The sequence below is a fragment of the Eumetopias jubatus genome, unplaced genomic scaffold (genome assembly GCF_037043125.1).
Source record: "Eumetopias jubatus isolate StellerSeaLion01/CBP00866 unplaced genomic scaffold, mEumJub1_p1.0 scaffold_17, whole genome shotgun sequence".
NCBI classification, from domain to species: domain Eukaryota; kingdom Metazoa; phylum Chordata; class Mammalia; order Carnivora; family Otariidae; genus Eumetopias; species Eumetopias jubatus.
The window spans coordinates 86190877-86200668 of NW_028274823.1; positions in this window are offsets into that span (position 1 = coordinate 86190877).

Consider the following 9792-nt stretch of genomic DNA (forward strand, 5'->3'; position numbering starts at 1 on the left):
GAGGAGAATCCGAAAATACGAAGGTGAATATGAAAAAGAATTTGAGCTCTAAGAAAATTCATAAATAATCTATTTTTTAAAAATATTCAGCAATAAACCTATGTTTATCTGCATAGATTTTGCATAGAGCAATCACTTAATAATCAGGAATGGTTTGTTTCTTTGGTCATCCAGCAGATTTAACTGATCAAGTCAATTTTGCCATTTATTTGTCCCCTAAAAAGGCAAGCATAAGAATGATAATATTGAACAGGTGTTAATAATTCCATGCTAAATATTGGCATTTATCATTTACCTCAATCTTTCCAAAATCCCTAGGGCTAGATTTCATTATCCCCATTTTACAGACAACAGAAACACAGAGTCCCCAGAGCTTGAGTAATTTGGCCCCGAGTCACAGGGTTACTATGTTAGTCAAGTTATAATAGCAGGTCTGATTTTACAACTCATATTCTGAATGATCAAAGTATGAATTAATCTCTCCTGACCAGGCATATATTAAACAAAATGTGACCAATGAAGAGCCCTCATTTACATATATGCTAACACCAGTTTAAGTATTTTAAATAGTAACACTTGATATATCAAATCTTGTTAAAATTTTGGGCTGCCGTTATCACAACTGTTATTTAAGGTAGTTCTCATCTTGGAATAATCAGACAGGAACAAAAGTATAATCAGGCAGTTCTTACATTGATCTTGTTATTTCTGACACAATAAATTCAGTTTCTGTCCCTGAACCCCTGTATAGGATGGTTCAGTTCTATATCAAGGTTGAAATAACATGAAGATTGAATACTAATGTGGAAAACTTGTCACAAAGAAGAAATTTTGATAAGATCCTGGTATTAAATAATTAATAAAGAACGGGCACTGTGCATGGTGAATGTCTCTCGATTTTATAATAAACAAGGGCAGGAGGGAATAAAACTCAGAAAAGCACTTGTCCTGAAAACAAATCCAGTGTTCTTGGAATAACCGGGTAGGAGTAGGAACAGTAACCCAGGGTCGCTCTTGATAAATTCAGTTTTCTATCCCTGAGCCCATCTCAGTTAAAGAGCCTGAATTTATTGTTAATCTCACTAAATTCTATTATAACATCTGCAGTTCGCGTTAATATAATTCTTAGTTATAATGTAACCGGAAGGAAACACTCTTAATGCTGTTAACGTTGGCCGGTGTTGAGCATCTGGGCTGATACCAGATAGGAAAATGAGATTTATTTTGGTTAGATCAAATCCCTTTGTGGGGCCAGTTTGGGTATAAATTATGAAAAGGTGTGTCTCCCCTTTACGCATCTCCACTATTCCTGCCTTCTCCCCATGCCCTATAGACAGAGAGAGAATAAACTTTATAGCAAGGGCTCCAAAGTGCTCCACGTAAGAAAGTAGCCAAAATGCCATAGACTTAAGAGTTCTCGGAATTGCAGGGAGTGAGGCAGTAGGAAGGAGGTGCCCGGAAAGTGGGGAGAAGATAAGAGAAGGAACTAGAGGTACAGCCCCGGGAAACGCCTGCAGTCAGTTACTACCGAGGGGCAGAAATCTAGCCGTATGTTGAACCACACAACACCGCAGATATCCGGTTACACTTTGACCTACATAACTCGCAATTTCACATGACTTAACCTAGTAAATCGATGTTTAATATCAGGTTTGCTATAATTAACCACATACCTTTAGTAAATTTTGGCATCTCTTTACAATCTGCAATGCTTAACGGCCTTTTAAGAAATTGAAAGGACATAGGGCCTTCTGACAAACGGGTATAGACAGTTGACATATACATATACATAATACGTATGCGCGTTCACAGATATGTGTGTGTCTATATATTGGATGTGTACTGACTGACATCTAAATAGTATATTTATTTTTTAAAATAATAAAGTGGACATGCATCTACCATCTCAGCTTAAAAATCACAGAATGCCTTATTTGAATATTAATTAAAGGTTGACTCTAGATTGCGTCAGGCCTTAGGAACATCTGATTTAAAATAACATAAGGTCGATTTCAAGCTGTGGTTTGTGGTAGAGGCCTATGTTTAAAATCCCCCGTGGAATTTCTTTCCCTCTGCAGTTTGACAGAGGGGCGCGAATAGATTTGGCAGAATGAGTTTTTGTTTTCTGCCCAGCACTCTCTCTGTTCTTTTTAAGGAGTGCAGTCCTGGAGACATGCTCTGTCTGAGCCCTGGATGGAGGCAGGCGGGGAGATTATGTTCCCCAGGACTCCGGGGGAACCCACTGTTGCTTTCTGCCAAGTCCGATAAAGAAAAATGCAACACTTGAGACATGTAGGTACCACATGAGGGCAAAATATGGCAAAAAATTCATCAGGCATCTATTATTGAGAAAATAAGTTTGAAATACGCTTTCATTAGTAGGGGGGATTCAGTGTCCCCATATCACTGTTTGGGTAATAAATTAATCATATTAATAGATATGAAATGGGCAAACATTATCATTCACAGTAGATAATTTTTAGGTGCATATACGAGTTATCTTCATTGATCTTCCAACAATCATGTGAGAAAGGTACTGTGATTATGTCCATTATAGAGGTAAGGACAGAAGATCGGAGAGACTTAGATGAAGTCACAGGAATGAGAAGGGGTGGGGCTGGGTTTTTGTCCCAGGCAGTGGGGTTCCAGAGTTCTGCTTGTGACCACGACTTTATAGCTTCTCACTGTAGCATTTCCATGTGCCTTTCTCCTGTATGATGTGTTGGGTTTCTCTGACACAAATAAATGTTAAATTGAAATAGTAAAACCTAGGATCTCTAGAACTACAAAGTAACAAACTGTAATCTCCCTAGAAATATTTATATCTCAAAGGGAATATTCTCTCTCTCTCTATGTACATGTATATGTGTGTATATGTTTATAGTGAGTAGGTGTGTATATATGTATTTTTAGTGTGTATACATGTGTATACTTACATATAAAGCAAAACTATACACATAAACCCTTTACACATATATGTTCAGTTCTCCACACGTACATAAATGCATGCAGGTAAAGAGAGTAAGCAACTAATATAAATATTCTCAAAAAAATTTTCACCCTCCCAGAAACATAGAACTTGTTTGAAAATTAGTCATGATAGTGTGTGTTTGTTTGCAAAGAGATTTTGTTACTTTTCAGCTTTCAGGATCTGTTTAAGAATGACCTGGGCTTGATTATAAAGCTAAGTCCATATCACCTATACAGTAGTTCACAGTTTTCAATATCTTTTTAAAGATTTTATTTATTTACTTGTCAGAGGGAGAGAGAGAGAGCAGGAGCAAGGGGAGCTGCAGAGGGAGAGGGAGAAGCAGGCTTCCACTGAGCAGGGAGCCCGATGCGGGGCTCGATCCCAGGACCCCGGGATCATGACCTGAGCCGAAGGCAGACGCTTCACCAACTGAGCCACCCAAGCGCCCCAGTTTTCAATACTTTTGAAACATGATTTTTCACTATTGTGCTTCTCCCACACATCTATGTGTGATTGGGAAATTTTTAAGAAACTTTTGTAGGAAGATTCAATGTATGGTACCTTGAAAAGTTGGAAACAATTTAAAGTATGGCAATATTCAAAACATGAGAAGAAACAAGTTGTGAGTGTGTCGTCTGCCTTGTGTGTCCTCAGCATCATTACCCACTTGACTTCTCCCCAGAACCCTGATTCCCGTGTGGTATCCATGAGTGCTGGGAGAGGCAGATGCTCCATCGGGCTGTAGGCTAAAATGATCAGCGATGCTCAGCTCATCAGTATGGAGAGCTCTGCGGTCACGGGGACTGTCCAGAGTAGGCACGTGATCTCCGTCTGATCAGATGCACCTGAGGCTTCCCTGGGGAAATTGGTCACGTGTAGTCTCCCTTGATTTTGTGCTTGAAAATTCGGTGTCCAAATATCACTCCTGAAACTAACACTGACGTTTTTCTACCCGGAAGAACACAGCCTGAAATCAAAGTGAGTTCCCTGAAAAGGGGTAAGCAAGAACGCTGCAGAGAATGAGTCACAGCCCATATCAAGCAGTCTCCGAAATCCGCCCAAATTCTCCATCTTCATAATCATGTAGATCGATGTGCTATTTCTCCAAATGTTTCAACTGATTTGGTGGGTCTTACATTATTTGCAACCAAAACCATTCTAAATGTTGAAAGAAACACTAAGAATACTGAAGTTTCAATATCTGAAAGGAATCAGAAATGAAGTTGGCTTCATTTAAATACCAAGTAATCTCGGTATTCATATTCAATACAAAAAAATAACTTTACCAATGCATTTTTAAAAGTTTTCCAGCTTGAGATATAATTGACATATAAAACCATGTAAGCCTAAGGTGTACAATATGATCATCTGATATATATATATATCATTTTTGATATATATATATTGTTTGAGATATATATATCAAAAATGATTATCATTATAAGGTTATTGACGATGCATTTTAAAGGGCCAACTTAATGTTCTTAATATCCAAGAATTTCAGCCTTGAAATAATAGTTAAAATGGAACAAACATTAGTCAATTAAAACCCACACAAACAAAGAAACCGAACAGACTGTCCGTGATACACAAAGCTCTGTTCTAGAATGGCAAAATGGACATGAGCATAAAACACAAAACCTCTAACTCAATCATATAATCTCATTAGTTACAAAAGTATTTTGACGCTTCATTGGCGTCTCTCATAGACATATACTATCTCAAGCTTGGCCTTTCTTAACCCTATCCTCCTTTTTTCCAGTGTTCAAAAATATCCACTGAGCAATTACTGATTATGAAACAATATACTATTTACTGAGAAAGCCAACATGAATAAGTTCATTAACTGGTGTGAAGGAAAGACAATAATCAAGAATTAGATCAAGTGTCTGGTCTAAAAAAAAAAATAGACAAGTAAACACAGAAGGAGGTAACATTTGTAAGGTTTTGGTTTTGTTTTATTTTTGATTATGAGAAATTAAAATATAGTTTCCCCGATATAAACAAAGTTACCTTTTTAAATTAATGACGATTCAAGCAGCATTTAAGTTACCAAAACATAGAAAAAAAGGCAGCCTTCAAATCATTAAGATTAAATCATATATACCATTTTATTGTTATGAGATTTTGTTGTTATATTCATTAACAGAATACTGCAAGCAGGAAGCTACTGATACACTTGAAGGAAAAGATTAAACTATACACCCCAAATATCTAAAAATTGAACTCTCCAAAATACATAAACTAGAACTTACTGCAGTTGAAAAACAAAAATAGTTTAAAGAAAAATATATGTCAATACAGTGAAATTATAAAATTCAATCTGAGGGGCGCCTGGGGGGCTCAGTGGTTGAGCATCTGGCTCTTCATTTCAGCTCAGGTCATGGTCTCGGGGTCCTGGGATCGAGCCTTGCATTAGGCTCTGCGCTGAGTGGGCACTCTGCTTGAGGATTCTCTGTCTCCTTCTGCCCTCTGCCCCTTCCCCCACCCGAATTCTCTCTGTCTCTCTCAAATAAATAAATATTTAAAAAATAAAATAGGGGCGCTTGGGTAGCTTAGTCAGTTAAGCGTCTGACTCCTGGTTTCAGCTCAGGTCATGATCTCAGGGTCGTGAGATCGAGCCCCTATAGGGCTTTGTGCTCTGCGCGGAGTCTGCTTAAGATTTTCCCTCTCCCTCTGCCCTCTCCCCCCCCACCACGTGCATTTTCTTTCTCTCTCAAATAAATAAATCTTTAAAAATTTTAAAATAAAATAAAGCCCAATTTGAATATGGTCATGAAGTTTCAAATTTACGTACTGTTTTTTTTTAATAGAGCTATCAAACTTGTTCTGAAAATAAAACTCCCATTCACATTTTAACTTCTTCAATACCAGAATAAAGAGATAACTCACTTCCGACTAGATTTTCATGAAGAAACCGACTTCAGAAATTGATAGACACTACCACACAAGCCAACCTTGTTAGGATAATGAATATCAAGCAACCTACCTACGGATATGCGATTGCCTACCAGGTAGCACAACAGATGTAATCAGAAACATCATATGACCCATTGGACCGACAGTAGACCAAGCATGGGAAAGGCTGGGTAAGCATTTGCAATGTTTTGTAAGTAGTCTAAGCACTAAATAAATACTGTGAAAAACATATAATAGAATTTCAGTAATGAGCTACTTAATGACCAGTAATGTAAATTTACTGTTTACAGGGCCTTTACGTTTGTAAGACCAACCAGAGGAATACCTAGACATCTTGTTTCACAGTTTTATTTCTTTAAAGAGTGTTTTATTTTGTTTTTTAAGAAAAAAATCCATAGTATAGTTCACAACTGCTTATATTATTTTCTGAATTGGGAAAAATGTTCCATACAATATGGTAAAACTCCCCTGAAACCCAATTCTAAATTATTTCCAACAGCGCACAACTAGACCTATTTTTCAGAGCATATGGTGCTTCTTAGTAAATTTGTCTAACAGTCATTTGCATTTATTTTAGATTTATCAAGTTTCCTTGGAGAAGAAAAGTTATATCCATGCAACTCCAACAGTGAGTCAGTAAATACACACATATAAGTAAAATACTTTATGAAATATTTTGTTAACATTTAATATAGAGACATAGATTGAAGCTTTTGAAAGTTTCTTTTTAAAAAATACCTGCCAAAAGCCCTGACAAAGAAAAACAAATAATCACCTCTCCTGCTAGAAAAGTGAAAGGATATGCATGAGCGAAGAAATCTGAATTCTATCTCCCCCACTCCTTTGAGGCACCTCCAGCAAATTGTAACGGTAGGAGCAATGGAAGACTACTGATGTAGTTCAGTTTAAGCAACGTTTTACATGTTATTATTTTGATTCCCAGAAAAACGTATGAAGCACCTTTGATAGTCCCAATTTAGATCAGAAATTAAGACTATGAGAGGTAGGTAACTGGCTCATGCAATAAGACATGGGGCTAGCTAGTTGCATGGCTATGAAAAGAACACAGAGAAGTAGTATGTTTTTACTTCTAACCTCGTATCATTTAAATATGTTTTGGAATGTATTTTGGCATAGTCTCAGTACTGTTTAGTGTTTTAGTACTGTTTTCAGGTAGACGTGATACTCCTCAAATCTTTAATGCCAATTACTCAACAATCTGGGAATTGGCACATAAATATTAGTGAAATTACATTGTGTATGCCTTTGACAATTTTGTGCTTGGATCTCCTGCAATTATCTTTGTTCTCATCACCTGAATGACCAAAACTACTATGAGAGAATGAGAACCAAATATCCTTCTCTGATTTTATGAATTCTGGGTAACTACAAAACTCAGTTTAAGTATCTGGACATCAAAACCTGCCTGGGCCAAAGCAATTTGGAGAAAAAAGAATAAAGCTGGAGGTATCACAACCCCATTTTCAAGATATACTACAAGGCTATCATAATCAAAACAGTGGGGTACTGACACAAAAATAGGCACATAGATCAGTGGTACAGGATAGAGAGCCCGGAAATAAACCCACACCTGTATGGTCAATTATCTACAACAAAGGAGGCAAGAATAAACAGTGGGGAAAAGACCATCTCTTCAACAAACGGTGCTGGGAAAACGTAAGGGCCACATGCAAAAGAATGAAACTGGACTACTTTCTTATGCCATATACAAAAATAAATTCAAAACAGATTAAAGTTCTAAAGGTAAGAAATGAAACCATAAAACTCCTAAGAGAAAACATAGGCAGTAATCTCCCTGACATCAGCCTTAGCAACATATTTATGGGTACATCTCCTAAAGCAAGGGAAACAAAAGCAAAAGTAAACTACTGAGACTACACCAAAATAAAACAGCTTTCATACAGCAGAGGAAATAATAAAACGAAAGAGCAGCCTATTGAATGGGAGAAGGTATTTGCAAATGATATATTTCATAAGGGGTTCAAATCCAGAGTATATAAAGAACAACTCAACACCAAAAATAGAAATAATCCAATTGTAAAAAGTGTCAGAGGTCCTAAATAGACACTTTCCGAAGAATACTTACAGATGATTCAAGTTCCTAAGCACTTAACTATTCCACTATATAGCTCATCATATTTTTTTTTCATTTCCCTTTCATTTGTTTTCTTTCACATTATGATAGCATGGACCTAAGTTCCATGTTTAAAGATGGCAATATGTGTTCTTATATTTCTTTTAAAAGTGTGTTTTCTTGTATAGCTAAAGCAGATTGCTTTTAGTATTTGCATAAAATATCACTGCCCATTCTACTGCTTACAATTTGTGCCCTCAGGTTTATGGAAGTTTTTTGAAAACACCATAGAGATAGCATCTATTGTGACTAGTCTTAAACTTGTGAATTTAGTTTATTAGCTGCTTTTGTGACTTATCATTTAGTCTGTTTTTAAGCTTCTTTCTTTTTCCTTCCTTTGATTTTTTTTTACCTGAAATAGCACTGAATTTGCCTCATCCTTACTGAATTAATTATTTGTATATACATTTCTAAGTTAATATTCATTTTAATTGTTTTGCATTTTTTTAACTGCTGTCTCTCTTTTAACTTCTATTAAGACTACTGAGGCACCTGCTGTCCACCTACCCCCTAATAATAGGAAAAAAAATCTGTTCTGTTTTCCTAGTTCACTGTGATGTGTCTAGGAAATATTCACCCTTATTCTGCCTGGGGTTTTTCGTGCCTCTTGAGTCTCAATATTTCCGTCATCAGATCTAGAAATCCTCATGCATTTCTCCCCAGGTTGGTCTCTGGGGAGACCAACTGGGAGTGCAGCCTACTGAATAAAAATAATAATAAAAAATATAAGTAAATAAATAATCCAATCAAAATAAGTTACAAATTGTCAGCCTCCTTTGAATTTCCATCCAGTGTTGTTTGTGAAAAGATCTTTTTAACTAGGTAATATATAGTACGTATTTACATCATTGCTAATTAGGAATTTCAAGATGATCAACAAGATATTTATGTTCCAATCTGTTACCATTTTAGTCAGTTGTTCAAAGTTTGTGGCAAAATTCAAATCTCTCTTCATCCTTTTAGTGTTACACTGGATTGGTCTCCAGTCACATGAGTAACAAATAATTAGATGTGAACATTAAACAGAAAAGAAGGGAAAAAAATCCCCTAGGAATAGCCATATTGTTTTAGTTCTTTGTAGTAATTTAAGAAAGAACATTAGTTAGTTCCAGATGCCTGCTTTAAACTATTACGGCAATTCAAAACTTCCTGAATAAAATTTAAAAAGAAAAAAAAAAGCAATTCCTAGCAATAATCATTTGTGAAATAACAAAGCCTCAAAATATTCTTTGTAAGTTTCTATTTCTTGCTTTGAAGTCCCAATTTATTTTCATTTATCTTGCATTTTAAATGCTATTGAACATGATTTGAAAAGACACTTTGTACTTTTGTACTGAATACATGCTCAGCATGGGTGATTATTTGGGAATGTGTTGTTTAATCAATAGTATTGGCTGTTCTCTTTCTAAAAGTGCTAATTCATTGCACACAAAAAAAAACATTGTTATCACAAATGGGTGTAATCTGTCTTTGACAACATTAATTTAATGTAACAATAATAACTGGATTCATATAAATATATTATTCCACTCATTGAGTAGATGTAATTATATGGAGAAAAGTTCTTTTCACCGCCATAGAATCAGAGGTCATTGCAAAAAAGAAAAAATCCAGGAATACAGACTACTATATATAACCAAACATTTTTGGTTTAATGGGCCAATAAAAAGTAAACTGATATAAAAATGGAAACTGAAGATTATCTTGGCTTGCAACCAATTACTCATTCCACACACACAGGGTCACA